General features: G+C 39.9%; 1 protein-coding gene across 1 annotated transcript in view; it reads left to right on the top strand.

Annotated features, from left to right (window-relative positions):
* Nucleotides 1-253: 253 nt before the first annotated feature.
* Nucleotides 254-17,151, top strand: part of LOC116325326 (prolactin receptor-like) — a 52,096-nt gene continuing 35,198 nt past the window's right edge. The window contains exon 1 of the mRNA XM_039606792.1: nucleotides 254-580. The gene's annotated coding sequence lies outside the window, so the exon portion shown is untranslated. The remainder of the gene's footprint in view (nucleotides 581-17,151) is intronic.

The raw sequence follows: 17,151 nt of genomic DNA on the forward strand, positions 1-17,151 counted from the left end.
TGATGTCACAGTGGCCATCCATCTTTTAGAGTTTTAAAGATTTAAAAAAAATGAAAAATGCAAAAAAAAAAAAAACTTTTAAAACTGCGACTTCTTCATATGAACAAATTGGCTCTAATTTAGAATTTATTTAAAATTTTTTTACCCTTTTTTGTTTAAATTGCTTCATTTAGCGCACACGTTGTATTTCTATTTTGGCACTAACTGTCTTCCACACATTGCTCCTCGGAGCAGAGAGCAATGGAGACGAGGAGGTGGTTCAGTAGAGATGGGTGGGGGAGTCCAGAGCTCCAGCTGGTGTTTGGCTAATGACGCGGGATCAGGTGGAGGAAAAGCTCCTTATGGAGGGGAGGGGGACAGAAATACTGTGACAGGGTGGTGAAAGGCGCACTCGCTCCGCGGACAGCACATCAGCACCGAGCAGCAGCAGCAGCAGCTGTTAGGACGGCTCCAGACTCTTCGTACGGACTTCATCCCCACTATCTGCTCCATCGACGGGCCACCAGCCGGTTCCTGCTCCCCGTGTGGGTTTATGTTTGAGGAATCGCGCCACAGGAGGCGTTAAAGAGGCTTACTCCAGGTAAGACGGATTCCTGCTTTTTAATCTGCAGGTCAAGTGTGCCAGTTTGTAAGGTTAACAAGAAGATCCCAGTTTACAAACTTCATGTAAAGCGGAAAGAAAATGCGCAAACTCTCTGAAGAATCACACATCTGTTTATTACTGCTTATTTATTTTATGCACAACCCAAATAGGAGAATTTTTACCACAGTTTGCTTACTGCCCCCGCCCCTCCACACACACACACACACACACACACACCTTGAATCCATCGAAAATATAGTAACTATTGTAATTTACCTTTAAAACTCTGCCAAATGATGCTATTCCGTGTGTTGCAGTGGGAGTGAACATGTTTATCTACTGACATTTGATATAAATACGTTTCATTTTAAAATTTCTTTACACCTGACAGTGAAACTGCTGCCTGAGGAGCACATGTACACCTTTCAGTATGTCTGTACACCTGCTCCTGTGTGTTTTGTAAGTGCCTGTTTGAGAAGACAAATGGTCAAATTTAAGTTTTTCCTCCAAAAATAATCGATGCAGAAGCAGATGTAGGACAAGAAAAGAAAAGAAAAAGATCCGTGAAGTTTCTAAGGCACTTATCGAGTTCATGATATTGAGGATGGGGGCTGAGCATTCAGTTTACTTTAGTTATTATTTTAATTCACTTTTAATACAGGTTACTTTAATTAAGTGCTCTGACTTAAAATGGTTGTTTTCTGCCCATTTTAAATATCTCTTGCTGTGGTTTCAAGTTTGACCTTTTGTGATACCACACAGTTCAAATATCAAGTCTGCTTCTTGATCAAAAAACCATCCAAAAATAAGAGAGATATCAATGAAAACCATTGTCTATGTACAACAGAAGTGTCAAACCTGTGTCCAATCTGGGTCACTGGGTGACCTCACAAAGTGTGAAAATTCATTAATTACAGACATTATCGGTACGACACTCCACCTAACACCTGCTGTGGTGATGGCAGCGGTGCTTCATCACAGTGAAAACATCTGGAAAGTTACGATTATTTCTAGGATGATGTAAGTTGTTTCAAATAAAAGATGTGAAATACTTCTGTTTAGTTTCAACAAAGCGAGGGCTGTGTATCTTTCCTCTTTGATCTGTAATCGTGTAGTGCATGTAATGACAGCTGTGTCACTGAATGTGGAAAGACCTTGACGCATTCTTGAAAAACGCACTTATTTTTTAAAGACATCTTAGGATGTTCCACCGTTTTATGAATAATTTAATGGGAAATCTGACCTTCTTGTGATCAAATTGGGCCCTATGTGCCCGTGTTTATGTGCTATTGAAGAGTAAGGTTTCAGCCAGAGGTAAAGGAAAATAAGCAGCGCTGTAGTAAAATTAAATCTGTAAGCATTTAATTCAAGTTGGGGTTCATTTATTCAAGCTTTATAGACATTTTGTACATAAATAGTTCAGGAATAATAGGAAAACCCCCCAAAGATTTCTGTTAAATAAAGTAAGACAAACTCATTGCCTTCAGTAGATGCCGGTCAGCTGTGCTCGTGTCACCAACAAGGATCTATTCAGGGCTCAGGAAAATCCCTGAATTTTAGCTGAAAGAGTCAATTAATGTAACCTAAAATCATTTGATCATCATTCCAGCTTCTAAAATGTGTCACTTTGTTGCTTTACCGTTTGTTTTTTTAGTCTAATGAACTGAACATTTGGCTTTCTTAGTGTATTAATGCTGTATTAATTCTTAGATAACCATTAACTGTGACTTGGACCTTGGAAAGTTGTAATAATTAAAGTCAGATCCTGGAGCAGGGGAGAAAACAAGAGTGACATTTCAGAACGTGAAATCGATGCTTTTTAAGATTATTCTGCAGACACCCAGCTCTGTGTGAGCTCATCTCTGCCCAGTAAACCCCTTGGCCCTTGTGACCCCATGTGTTATAACAGATAAGAATGGCAGCAAGCATGCATTCAGCCACTCCCACAACAATGATCCGTAAACAAGATGTTTTCTGAGGCTTGTTCAAGATCAGTTCAGTTCCTGCATTAAGAGACAACTGTACACAGGGATTCGGAAGGACGAAGGTCTGGGTGCAGTTTCGTTCAAACACCGTGAGCACTTCTGTTCTTTTCTCCTCTGCCCTTGTTGCAAATGTTTAATCACATCGCCACCTTCTTCTTCTCTGAAAATTTTTGTCTGCATAAAGTGGGCATTTAAAGTCAGGAGAAAGTAGATCTTGTCATGTCTGTGAAGGTTCTCGGTCATCCAGGTCATCGTAGTCAAAGGAATTTGCAAAGAAAAGCATCTGGACTTCTTTAAGTTGCTTGAAGACGTTTCACCTCTCATCCGAGAAGCTTCTTCAGTTCTAAGGTCAAATGGCCGAAAGTCCCAGATTTAAACCCAGTGGGAGTATCCCCCCAAAGAGGGACAAAGGACCCCCTGGTGATCCTCTAATCACATGAGCCAAGGTGTGAAAGCGGGTGTGGTACCTAATCAGCCAGGGTTTCGGGTGAGCTCATTGTGAAACCTGGCCCCACCTTGTCATGTGAATTCCTGAGGTCAGATGGCCCAGGATGTGAGTGGGCGTTAAGGCGTCTGGGGAGGGAACTCAAAACTGGATTATAGATGGCAGACAGTTGGTGTCGTAAACCACCACCTCTGTTCAAAGATGGTCGCTCACAGTGGACACAGTGAAGAAGCTTCTCGGATGAGAGGTGAAACGTCTTCAAGCAACTCAAAGAAGTCCAGACGCTTTTCTTTGCAAATTCCTTTGACTAGATCTTGTCATCTTCTCTAACTGAAACTTCTAAATGCAGCTCAAGTATGGGAACAGAGGGCATTTACAGCATTTATAAAGTCAGTAAAAAAACAGATTGAGCATTTGTATTTTTGTTTAATCCTTACATTGTTGCCTTTCAGACGTGTCTGCACTCTAACTAACTGATTTGTAGTCACTGGGTACCATCTGCACATACCTGGAAATGCTTTCTAATGATATTGTGAACAAGAAGCATGTATAACATGAAAAATATTGAACCTACTACAGAAAACTGTGGAGCTCCGTAGCTAATATTAGTGTTGGAGGAAGACTTTATAAGAAAGAGAACCCTAACAATCAGATCATCACCTTTGAGCAGGACTGTATTTGGAAGTCCCCCAGCAGCCTGAGCCTATAGCAGCTTAACTAAAGGATGGCTCACGGTCACCTGATCCAGCCCTAACTGTAAGCTTTATCAAGAAGGAAAGTTGTAAGCCTAATCTTCAATGCAGAAATAGTGTCACTCTCCCGAATCCAAACTGGAAGTCTGAGAGCCAAGTGATCTGTTGGGATAACAAAGCACTTGACCTCAAAGTAGCAAAACAGATGAACTAGTTTTTCAACATCACTCTGAGACAGTATTTTTAGCAATACAGCACAAATGGAAAGAGCATTTACAGATTTGGTTAGTTTGTGAGTTAAAGACACGTCTTGGTCAGAAGTGACTCCAAGTTGTTGATGAATCCCAATCTGCTGCACACAGCAAAGGCAATGATGGAAAAGATTTTCAGGTTTTCCAAGTTTTGGGAGATCTAATCAAGTGTGCAGCTTTTTTTCTGTAGTTTTTGCGCCATCTACATTTGGGTCAGTGTTGTCCTGTACCTGTTTTTATTCAGAAATTGCTTTGCTCCACAGTGAAATCCTCCATTTGATTTGGAGATTGAATGCTTTCAAGAGAATTATGTATTAAAATGGATGCCTTATAAAAATCAGTATAGATTTAAGCAGAGCAGAACTCTGACGAAATAATGGGAACAACCCATAGTGTCTGACCTCTAACGTTTATACCAAGTTAGCTTATTGATCCCAGCTGGAATGATCTGCTAGGCTGCTGTCTGCATAATCAAACTCAGTGACTTTCCTCTGCTGTGATGGGTGAAAATACATGATCCACTAACTGGACTTTGGGCCGTGCTGCTGATATTTTATCCATCCATCCATCCATCCATCCATCCATTCATCCATCCATCCATCCATCCATCCATCCATCCATCCATCCATCCATCCATCCATCCATCCATTTGTTTTCCGCTTCCTCTGGTTTTTATGCACCAGGTGACCTGAAACCTGTTAGGGGTAGAGTTAGAGTTAGCACCTTAAACTATTTGGAAAATCGGCTAAAATTCACTTAGGAGACAAGAATGGCATCCACCTACCTTAATGTTAAATTTGTTTAAATTATGATCATGAAGGCATTTTAGTTTTGTGTTTAACAGGAAAATATTAGGAGGTCAGACACAGCAAGTGACTCATGCCTATTAATGACTATTCATGAGACCTGCCACCATACAAGCTTTGACTGAAATTCATAAATACCACTGTAGTCACTATAATTGTTGTTACTGACATCAAAACAGCTACATATAATATACTGCACTTTGCTACACCATCAGGAAATGACAGTCTAGAATTGCAAGGACTCTGAATTGGGGTCCTGGACGGTGGTAATGTTGCTGTTTATAAAATAGAGTTTCCATTTATCTGAAAATAAATTCAATGTAAAAGAAAAAAATGACAAAATAAAACTAGCGAAAGATAGTTTCAGAAGATACTAAGAGCTTCTCCAAAACCAGGTCTACTTGAAGTAAAGTGCATGGTGTATGTAAACAATGTTAACAATCACATATAATGATGACGAATGTGCTGGGTAATGTAGCTTCAAAATGATGTCACAATATTACGAGGAAGTTTGCAATAGTGATACTTCTGATGGTAGAGAAAAACGATACCGGCATTAATTAGCGGAAACAAAATGAGGTGCTTTTTTTCCAAAATAAAGTAACTTAACCATGTTACCCTGCATGCAAGTACTGATTAAAGCTCTGCTTTTCCACCATGTGACCATGTCAGTAATTTCCATTCAGTATTTACTCTCGTGGTCATATGGAGTACAGCTATCGAGTGCTTTTAATTCGTTTACATTTGGGTAGCAGATCACCAGCTGCTAGCGTCTTGTTTTTTGTAACATGGTTCTGCTCGATGATGGCTATTTGCTTGTGAAGTGGTGAAACAGGTTTGTTGTTTCCACCTTTAGTGGGAGCAGTTTTCTGCTCAAGTATTGAGTTTTGTTCAAAATTGTTTTAATAGTTCCCTTTTTTTCCTACTAAACCGTCAATGGAGGCTCACACGCGGCTCTCACTCTTATTCATGACTGAGCTTGTTGTTATGTATGCCAGGGAAGCTACAGACTTGGTCTTATAGCGGATGGTATTATTTGGCAAAGCCCTAATTATATTAATGATTACCAGGCTTATGATACTGTGTGGTATATTACCATATTTTTTGGACCATAAGGCGCACCGGATTATAAGGTGCATTAAGTGAAACAAAACAGTCAATAAGTCAAACTTAATGAACTTATTCTTCTTGCTTCCTCCACTTCTGTATCATTGATTAATTAATGTTGAATTCTCTCGCAGCTGCTCTATTCCCATGTTGTTGCAGTATATTAATGACTAACCTCGTATTGTGGATGGATTATCTCAGTTGTTCTCCTGACTGAAGTTTGGTCCGTTTACAGCATCCTGCCATGCGATTGCATTTGTCCATAACCATCGGGATCCCTCACGTTAACTTTTATCAAGTGGAAAAAGTTGGCGTTCATCCTCCAGCTTCACTGTTTATGTTATGCTAACATAGCAGTGTCGCTAGCGATCATGTAGCACATCATTATATACCAGATAACCCAACTTTAGTAACCCTACAAAAGTCACTGATGTTTATTTTTCTGTCTTCATTTGTGTTGGAAGTGATAGCAGAGCTGTACATTTAAATTTTTTCAGAAATCTCTCAGTCAGAACATGGTATATCATGATTAGGTGGAAACTAGCGAGCTAACTTCCTGCTAACTTCTAAGTCTGTTAAATTTAATAAATTATGTTTTCATGGATGCCTGGATATTAAACTTAATTGTTACACCCAGTAAAGCAGCAACACTTATCATTTTATTAAAGATGAAAGAATTTAGACAGTTTTTAACTCTCAGTGATGCTGCAGTGTTCGTTTGACTTTGGGACCCGAAGGGGACGAAGTTTTGGAACCAGATTACTCCGGGAGGCTCCTGACTACGGTAGCTGTAACGCTCCAACAATCCATCAAGCAGTGCGGCTTCGTAGCTTAGCAAAGTCGTACTAAAACATTTTTTGACAGATTTTTGAGCGCCATGTACCACAAAATCAGTTAAAAGTCAGTAAGCACAACCAGAATTCATACATAAGGTGCACCGGATTAAAAGGCGCACTGTCGATTTTTCTCAAGGCACAAAGAGTATATTTTTTAGAAAGTAAATTGATACATTTTATTTAACGTGATTTTTTTTGCAAGTGGGTAAAAGGCAACGTGGATTTTAAGAGTTTAAGAGCCTTCATCTGTCCTAACAGTGACTCCACCAGTTAGCTTTTTTCTTTGATTGCTGACATAATCGCCTTTTACACTGTTTAATGATTCATATGTCCATACATTAAGATGGACATATGAAGATGAACCACAGACTTACCTGAACTGCAAGGTTATTCTCCCAACTGGCAACCAAAGCCTGACAAACGACACCTATTCTGTTATTTTCCACCTCTAAATGTATTATTGATGGACCATACTGAAGTAGCTGTGTTATTTGCAGTTTAAAATGAAATCTTGAAAAGAACCAAACTCTTTTCCACAATAGATCCCAACCAGCCTCACGAAGACAGAAGAAAGATTTAATTTTGAGGATCTAAAGAACCTGAAAGTATGCCAGATCTGTCATTCAAACTCAGATGCTGTCTTCCACTCATTCTCTGTCTGAAACAACCTGTTTTAGCTCTTTCCTCTTTGAGGCACTTCTTCTGATTGGCTGACACTATTAAAGTGAAAGTTTGACCAGCAGGCGGTTCTGATATGGCAAGAGATGGCCATATCAGGGATACCCACTCTCTGTGACATTAGAAAAAAAAGAAGAAAGAAACAGCAGCCTAAAGCCTGAGCATTTGGCTCACAGGGATTAGTTGTACAGTCGCTGACCTTGTTATTTAAAAGCAACGCAGGTTCACTTTAAAAGTATTTTAGAGGACTGTTCTGCTTCCAGAAAATTGGACTGTGCCCAAGTTTCAGTGCCCTGAAATCTAAAATAGTGTCATGAAGTATTCAAATTTGTTGATTTAAGTTGTGTTATTACCTTTTTCAGTTATTAACTTTGCCTAAATAAGTTTAAGACCTCTGAATCCTGCGTGGGAAACAACAAAACCACGAGAGCACACACTGTGTTTAAGGCTCTCAGCTCAGATTCAAGCTGTTTCAAGCAGACTCCAATTTTCTGGCTGTTCATCAAAGATTGCTGTGGGATTGGGTCAACATGGACATTCAGGATTATATAACGCTGAACACCAAACATAACATGTGAGTTCCTGTGGATCGAACGCCCCTGTCCATTCAGATCTATATTTCCTTTGTGCGTTGCCCAAGGCACTGTGATGGTTTGGTGGGAAATTGAAACCACAGAGCAGCGTACATCCTCCAGATAAGACTTATCACTGCACATGACAGTTAGAACCGTGGTCACAGAGTGACAGAAACATGTTCTTGTACTTTACAGGGATGTGAACACAAATTGAATCCTGGGAGGACTTTCAGGTCTCTACTTTGGCTGTTGAAGGGTTGGCATTAGTGCTTGAGCAGCTGTCATTTACAGGCTGTTCAGCCTCTGGTGTCTGTTCACTCCAGCGTTGTCTGCAGATCAGCGAGCAGAAAAGTGACAGCCGGCATTAAAGCCAGACTATGTCATTGTGGCTCGTGCACTTGTGTTTTAAAGAATTTACACTTGACTTATTGTCGGAGCGGGTCAGTGATTTGAGGATTTTCTGTCTCGGTCTGAGTTCAACATAAGGCAGCCAGCTAATCCCATACGCTGTGGAAAAAAAGCTGTTTAGAAAAAAATAAGAAGAAAAAAGAAACAAGTCATGTTACTCTGATTAATCTGTAAATGAAATGCACAAGAATCAAGAACTGGAAAATAAATATATAAGGCAGCAGCTCTCAAAAGGGTGAAAAATATGGAGCGCAATTAAAGTCTTTCTGGAACAAACTCTCAACGCTTGGCAGCCATCTTGGTAACACCTCTGGGCAATTATTTTGAAGCTTCTATATCAGTGGTTCCCGAACTTTTTTTGCTAGGCCCCCCTTTCACGATGTTGCAATGCTTCAACCTCTGCATTTGTGTGGGAGCCCATTATGCTAGCAGTGTCTAAGCATTCCTTTTTTTTTTTTAGTCATACCTCGCCCCCCCTGCAATGGCTCTGTGCCCCCCCTAGACATAAAAACTGTTTGTGTAGAATCATAAGTTAAATTAGATTTTAAAAAACAAACCTTAAAAAAGTGACTTTGCCCAGAAATAAGATTTAAAAAGTTTTTTTTTCCTTCATTAAGGTAATTTTTGGTTTGTAAGTGGCCCATTATTGGTGTGCAAACAGTGACATCATCATTTATTTACTATCGCTGAGGAAGTGTCTACACATATTTCACCACTAGACCTTCACATCAGCACTGATACTCCAAATATGTGACAACTGGGGCGATCGTGGCTTAAGAGTTGGGAGTTCGCCTTGTAATCGGAAGGTTGCAGGTTCGAGTCCCGGCTCGGACAGTCTCGGTCGTTGTGTCCTTGGGCAAGACACTTCACCCGTTGCCTACTGGTGGTGGTCAGAGGGCCCGGTGGCGCCAGTGTCCAGCAGCCTCGCCTCTGTCAGTGCGTCCCAGGGTGGCTGTGGCTACAACGTAGCTTGCCATCACCAGTGTGTGAATGTGTGTGTGAATGGGTGAATGACTGGATATGTAAAGCGCTTTGGGACTAGAAAAGCGCTATATAAATACAGACCATTTACCATAACTAACCACATGGTGTTAACTTGCACACAACTTTGGTGACAGTGTAGGATCAAGTGAAGAAGGCCCTGGTTACACAGGCCTACAGACTGGTCCAGGATCACCTCATAATCATGGTCGCTAGGTAAAATGTTTATTCCTGGGCCGGTTAGCAAGAAACTCCTTGAGATTGCTGATCAGCTGAAACGTGCAACACAAACTGGAAATACAGACTTCAAAGTAAAAGCTGAGTCTTCTGAAACGTGTTTGATAAAACATTCATTATGGGCGTTCTCTGTTTCCAGCTTCCTACTAGTACTTTTTGAGTTTTACTACTGCTTGATGATTAGTAAGCAGTAAGTGTTTGCACACAAGTCGGCATCTTCATTGTAAATTACTGGCAAACTCAGCACCTCTTTGCAAGACGATTTTACCTAACAACAGGCAGCAGCCTTCAGCAAACACCCACCAACTGATTGGGAAAGACACATTTTTCCTTCGTCACCACTGGTTGTATAGCGCCCAATATGGCAGACTTTTTCTTAAAAGTCTCATCTTTTAAAGCTGTTGCAGGATTTTCCTCTCTTTAATCAGAGGGCTATATCACAGCTTCTGTGTGGATATATCACTGAAACAGTGAAGAGCAACCTGACTTTGAACTTGTTATGCACTTGTTATAAAAATCAAGAGATGCACGATCGGCTGAAAACAAACCAAAATGTGGTTTGTGCCAGGGGATGTGATGTCACTTGTGGCGTGAACCACGACCACGAGGGCAACAGCAGCGGGTAGGACGAAGGCTTTACTCTCTCTGCGGTTTTAACTAAAACCATCACCAACAGGGGGCAGAATTTCACCAGTGTGTGGTGGGTAGATGCTCGCCTACTACCACCTCCCTACCACCCACACTACCACACTACCACCCACCTCCTTTGTTGGGCTTTTGTTGCTCTTTAAAAGTCATCATGCTTTTGTGCCTTTGTCAGGTTTGATAAACCGGATGGCACAGTGATACATAAACTTGTGCTCCCTTCTTTAAAGTCACTACACGTCTATTCAGCCCATATTTTCCTGCTTGTGTGTCTGGATGTAATTAGAAACTTAATTTTTAAAGGTCAGCGCCTCGCCTGTGGGGAGCACCGCGCCGTGACGAAGCAGCAGCAGATGCAGTAGCCCTATTCTTTTAAAGTAGGAGATAAGGTTTATTTTAAATGGCTTTTTGAATGTCCGCTGCAGCCCCTGACCACTTTTATAAGCTCACAATCACAGGTTTGCACAGACACAGCAGCATGGAATCATTTAATTGTTTTTTTGTGTTGCTTTGTGTCTCACTGGCTGTGTACCTGCATGTCATCAGAATGAGAGGATGAGAAACACATAGCAACTTGCCACGTAAGGAGAGTTATCTTTTTCAGTCTTCATGACAATGCCAGGTCGGGGTCCGTGGAGTCAGCACTCCTTTGATCTTCTTTGGTCTTCAAAGCTTTGAGGCGTGTTTGGGCTCATTATCCCATTGCATTCTGAATCATTCTTCACAAAGATGCAAACCAGAGGAATGGTAGAGTCTATTTGACTTTAATCTTCCCACCAGCATGTTTCACTCTGCATTTGATCCCCTTAAGACTGGGTGAGTAATCGGGTCTTTAATTTCACTAACGATTTTCCCTTCTAATGAAACTGAAAGCGAGATAATCAGGATTAAAAAAAAAAAATTCTTTTTTAACCACAAAGCTCTCAAAATTCTCAAAATTAGCCTGCCAAAGACTCCAATCTGTCCCACTGGACATCTTTGGAAAATGTGAAAAAAGACATAAATTTTAGACTTTTAACTGTATTTTGATACAAATAACACCTTGTCCTGCTCACCCACAGTAATTCATACTACAGTAATAAGAGTAAGAGACAAACAAGCAAACAATAGGAAAGTTCTGATTTATAATAACAGGGATGTCTAGGCAATGAGCTACAACAAGTCTTTCAGTAATTTTTGACATTTATGTCTTACAATTTAAGCCCAAGGAGCCGCGCTGACACATTTATTTCATTTACTACAGCAGCTTTTCATTATCATATCATAAAACTGAGGCATACTGTTGAAATACTGTTGCACTTGTTTTTCTAGTGCCAAGATATCTCAGGGATTAAATGTGCAGTTTAACTACTTTACACTGACAGAAAGGGGAGTTTCACCAGTTAGGATCAAAGTGCGCTGCATATGGCTCCCAATGTAAAACGAGTCTGACATCCCTGATCTAGAAGAAAGTTTCTGTATGCAAACCTGTTACATATGGTACTCTGTGTGTGGAGCATTGCCATAGGTGATGGTTGTCAACTTTCCACAGTGCTCCCTTTGTTTCTCCTGCTGCTACCTGAGTCTCTAGTTTGCTGCCACTGCAAGCGCCCTACGGTAAAGGCCCCTTCAGAGACAAAAACACCTGTTAGCCTGACCTTTTTGTCCCCATCTACCTTTGTTTTTCTTTAATTCATCATTTAAATTATACCTGAATTTCACGCAAATTCCCAGAAAGGATGTGTTTTTAAATGTATCAACCTTATTAAATAAAATAATCCTTATGCCAAATAAAATGTTAAACTGAAGATAAAAATATTCAGATAATTATAATTATGATCTTTGCGATAAGCCAGCAGGTTCTTGTGTTATTATTCTCTTTCTCTGTATTGCCTCTGACTGGGATTTCGTCAAGTACAGTGAATAATAGTTAAGTGAATTATGTTAAAAGGAATTTTTTTCTCCATAATTCACCGTGAAATGCCGGTTCTTGGTATTTAGCCTTGTTTTCCCTTCTGAGAAAAACTTTAAGAGAAGCCGCTCGTCCTCGGAATCTGCTAATAGACGCTCACATTTTACTATTCACTGTTCTCTCTCTATTTATTTCTATCTTTATTAAGATATGACAACAAAATAACTAAAGAAAGGAAATGATACCTGACTTCTGTGTGTATACATACACACACATGCGGAGCGTATATCCTTCTACACATCCCTGTAACACGTGTAACCAGAGTAACAAATGAAGCAGTTTCATCCTACAAATTGAGCATAAAGTTCAGAATGTCAACAGAGTGAAGCTCAACCTTAATCCTCTTCAGATCAGCTGATCTCAGTGCCTGCCCACATCAGCTGATTCTCTTCAACACATCCCATTGGTAAATCTCACACAGGGAATACTATTCAAGCTGCTTTTGTCACAGTCCCATGCTTCTGTGTTGTTTGTCACTTTTCAATTCCCGTTTTGTTTTCAGTAGTGCTTTGGACACGTTACATTTCAGTTTTTTGTAGTATTTAGAGAAATTGTGATTCAGTGTTTAATTAATAAACTAATAAATAAAAGCTTATTAAATGATCTACAGCTGGGCTCTAGCATCTTTGCCTGAGCCAAATTGGGTATTAGGAAGAATTCAATGATGAGTGGACCAGCAGCTCCTTTAGTTTTTAGCACCTGCAGCCCGAGGGAATGACTGCTTTCACTGCCTGGGTTCTCACCGCTCAATATGTGTGAGTGCAAACAAGCAAAGTTACTTTAGAGGGCTGACTCACAACTCTGCTCTGAGCTGGTTTCCTATTTCCTGCATGTGTATCACTGCAGTGGTTTGTGCAGAATGAAGATTGCAGTGTTTGGAAATGGAAATATCAAGTTCAGTTTGATAAGAAAGCAAAGACGGAGAGGAGACACGGCACATGCTATTCTCCTCTGATTCTTCTCTGATTTCCTCTTCTTCTTTTGCTGCCATGCTGCTGATCACCTGTTTGCATAACCTGTGCCTGCTCCACCTGCATTTACACCTGATTGTCTTAAATGACAGACTCTCAAGCTTTGTTCTTTACCTTGAAATGAGGCTTTACTCTGTAGGTATTTAGGGGTAGTTTAGGGGGGAAATGAATGAATGTTTAGTGTTATAATAATTAACCTTCAGATTTTCATATAAATCACACTGATCTGCTCTCTTTCTGTGTCTGTGGCCCTGGTCCAGAGGAGAGAATATGTAGAAGTGCATAGAGGTGAAAATGAATATGTCTCATTTAAGGTAATCTTTTCCTGTTCTTGTTGGCCGAGCTTCATGAAATTCTTCTTTGTAAGATGTCCTTAAGCACAAGTAAACCTGGTCTCACAAGCTTTCCAATCAACGTTCATGAAAGTCTTTGCTTTAAGAAGAGCGTTCATAGGGGGCCTTCAAAATAAAAGTCTGCCTAAGTTTTGCATTTTTAATGAAACGGTTTTGCTCTAAAGTGTGATTTTCCAGGCTGTTTGAATGTGAATACATCCACTGGACACTCAACAAAATTGGGAGTTAGCTCAATAACAGTGACTTTCAGAAGATTATAAATCATTGGCGACGTGATTTATTTCTTCCCCGTGGAAGTGATCAATTAGTGATCAAATGCAATACTGGAATGAAAGTTCATGTGTTTATATTTCAGATTCCATGAGAAGGGGCATGGGTCATATATGTGTATCATCAGTTGTTTTGGTAAACAGCCTGTCTCCACAGAAACCGGGAAACCGAGTCTTGTTTTCGGCTATCTAAGGGAAACCTTTCATTTTTGTGACAGTAGAGCTACTGTGGAGCGGCTGCTGGCTCTGCGATTGCCTTTCTGTTTGTGTTCTGTGTGCTGTTTAATGTTCTCAACAGCTTGAGGGCTCATTTATCATCTGTGGTCATTTATTTTTCCCAAAGGCACGTGTTCGGGTACAGATCTAAAAGCTGGAAAGAATGGTCGTCTTGTTATAAAGCGGAAGAGACACGTGCTAGCACTGGCTTTTGTACAAGTCGTTTTTTTTCCCGAAACTCCAGTAAACAGTAACAGCTGCAGGAGACCCGAACAGCTGGGTGAAATGGGAGCAGTCTTTTGGAATTTTTATATTATAATATTTTGGGAGAATAAAAGCATTTCAATTTAACTGCCAGCATAAAAACTACAGACCATAATATAGATGTTTTGCTTTCTTAGAGTGGACATGATTACAGGCTCAAAGCAGTAATTGTATTATGTTTTGGAAATGATATCAGTGATCGATGATCAATGATATCTTAGATCATAGTATTGTAAATTGATTATCCTAACTAAGTTCTCTGACATTAGTTATCAACATGTTTACTTGGCAACTAAAAATAGTGCTCAGCTTGGCAAAGAACCAGGACTTGTTACAAAAATCCTTGTTCCCATTCTTTTAGTTGAATCTATGAAAACCACCAAAGATAACTATGTTTGACAGGCAGGCACAATAATTTTGTGCCAACAAATTGATTTTCAAAGAGTCATTAGCTGCCAGCTTGGCATAATGTTAGTCCTTAAAAATTTAGGTGAGTGGAGAACAAAAACAAAAATCCAGCAAAGACCTGACACAGGACCTGAGAGATGCATCTGGGTCTTCAGTTGATCATCTACTGTTCATTGAAGCCTTATCAGAAATGGTCTCATTGGAAGCGTGGCTGTCAAGAAGCCATTCTTAATGAAGGGAGACAGGGAGAAAATGCTGAGGTATTAAAATTGAACAAGAACTGCACTGCAAAAAAGTGGCAACAGGTCTGATGGAGTGATGAGGAAAGAGGTACAGTGAGTGTCTACAGCCATCAGTAAAACACGGTGGAGGCTCTGTCATGGTTCATGGTTAAACAAATGATTGAATTAAGAACACAGAGATGTACCATCACATCTTGATTCACCATGCAATACCATCTGATTAGGAATGGCTTCATTATTTAGCATGACATTGATCCCAAACACTGCCAATGCAGTAAAATCATACCTGGATAGTGAAAGTCAAACTCTTTTTTGATTTTATATACATTATTTCCATGTATGCGTGTATGTTTCAGTAAATCACAGGATCCATTTTTCTTGCTCAAGACTTTTTGCATGGTATGATACTATATATGTTGACATCACCATGGGAGTCTACAGAACCTAGAGTTTCACAGACTTCCGTATTGCACACTTTTCAGGTAAATTGAACATGTTTACAGTCTGTTTTTTGTTTCTCTTGTTTTTACAACAAATGTGAAATTCTTTTCAACAAATTCACAGGTTTTGCACTTTTATAAAAAATCAATCGTTTTTGTTTGTAAAGTCTATAATTCTGGGCACTTCAAATAGCAGGTTCGGTGCCAACTAAGTCGATAGCCATCCACTGGGTTGTGTCTCGGCTAATTGGCATTACTTAACTTATCTTCTCAACCATGTCTGTGCTGTTGGTTCCTTTTGGAGCATGTTAATGCAATTATCTGACAATTAATATGGCTTGCTCTGCGCTTGATTGAGGTTAATTGTACTAACAGACAATCCAAGAAGCTTTTGCTCCATTTTAGCTGTTGCATGCCTTTGAAAGGACTTAGGATTGACTTTACTCACCACACATTGTTGACCACAATTTGTTTTGATGCTTCCTTTGAATTTCCGCAAAAATATTTCACTTACTCCTTTATTCTCTAGCACAAATTTCTAGCTGCTGGAGCATTTGGAACAGTCTAAAAGTACAAAGGTTCAGAATTCAAATAGTGTGACCCATGTTATGAAATAAGCATTCCAGCAACAACACCTCCTGTTTGGCACTAAATTGTCGAACCACTATAATCGTGTTTCGCACCACCAGACATCTCTCACTTGCAGCTGCCAAGTTGCGATTTCATCGTATCTGTTGAGATGTATGTTAATGTCAGAGGGTGAGCTAACGACTTAACTTCCTAAATTGATAAATAGTGTTTTGGTGTCTATTTTTTACAACAGAACCAAGATAATCTGATTTCGATTCCCCCTGTCCAGGAAACTTTTTAAATGTATAACTGGATCATAACTACCACATGAGTGGTCATTAAACCAATCATGCACAGAGCCTCCACATGCTCTTGTGCTGAATTCTTCAGAAACATAATTAGATTTCATATTTTAAGGTCAACAGCATGTTCTGGGGAAAATACACAATTATTTTTTCCCTTAATAAGATAACAATGGTCATATTATGTACTCGACTCCACAGTCCATGAGTTTGTCTCATGTTGCAGAGTCTTTCTCTCAGCTTACGAATGGTAAATGAACTACTAGATGTAGAGTGATTTCCTTCTCTCAGAGGCGCGTGTTTTTTTTAACAACAATCCACTTTCACAGCGTCTTACTGTCTAACTTTTAAGGCCTATATCTATCACGCAGGGCGACTAACTCCGCCTCGTCTCCGCTAATTGGCATTACTTAACTTATCTTCTCAATCGTGTTTGTGCCATCGGTGCCTTTTGGACCATTTTAATGCAATTACCCAACAATTAATATTGCCGGAGGAGCTGCAGATCAAACCACAGAGCTCCTGATTAGCCAAGGCCTAGAGCAGGGAGCATTAGCCATGCATTTTACAATTGTGATTTTAAAAAAACAACAAAAAACCCCCAACACATTTATCCACCTGTGGCATTGATTTCCATTAAATAAGGCATACATGAAATACAGAAAAAGCAATAATTTTTCCTTTTCAGCAATGCTGTACTCTACAACATGCTTCATAAAGTTCATAAAAAACTTTATGTTGCATCAAACCTTAGCTGATTTAAATTTGGCCAATCTCCCAGTCAAGGATCTCTTCTCACGCACCCTTGCACCATGTTTTGATCATTTGAGGTCCATTCTCATAACTTCTTGATCAAGCTACCTCAGGTTACTTCTGCCCGAAGTAACCTGATGCTTATAACAGAGATAGCACCTTTTATGGATGAACTGAGCTATA

The sequence above is a fragment of the Oreochromis aureus genome, linkage group 23, assembly GCF_013358895.1.
Source record: "Oreochromis aureus strain Israel breed Guangdong linkage group 23, ZZ_aureus, whole genome shotgun sequence".
Lineage (NCBI taxonomy): Eukaryota > Metazoa > Chordata > Actinopteri > Cichliformes > Cichlidae > Oreochromis > Oreochromis aureus.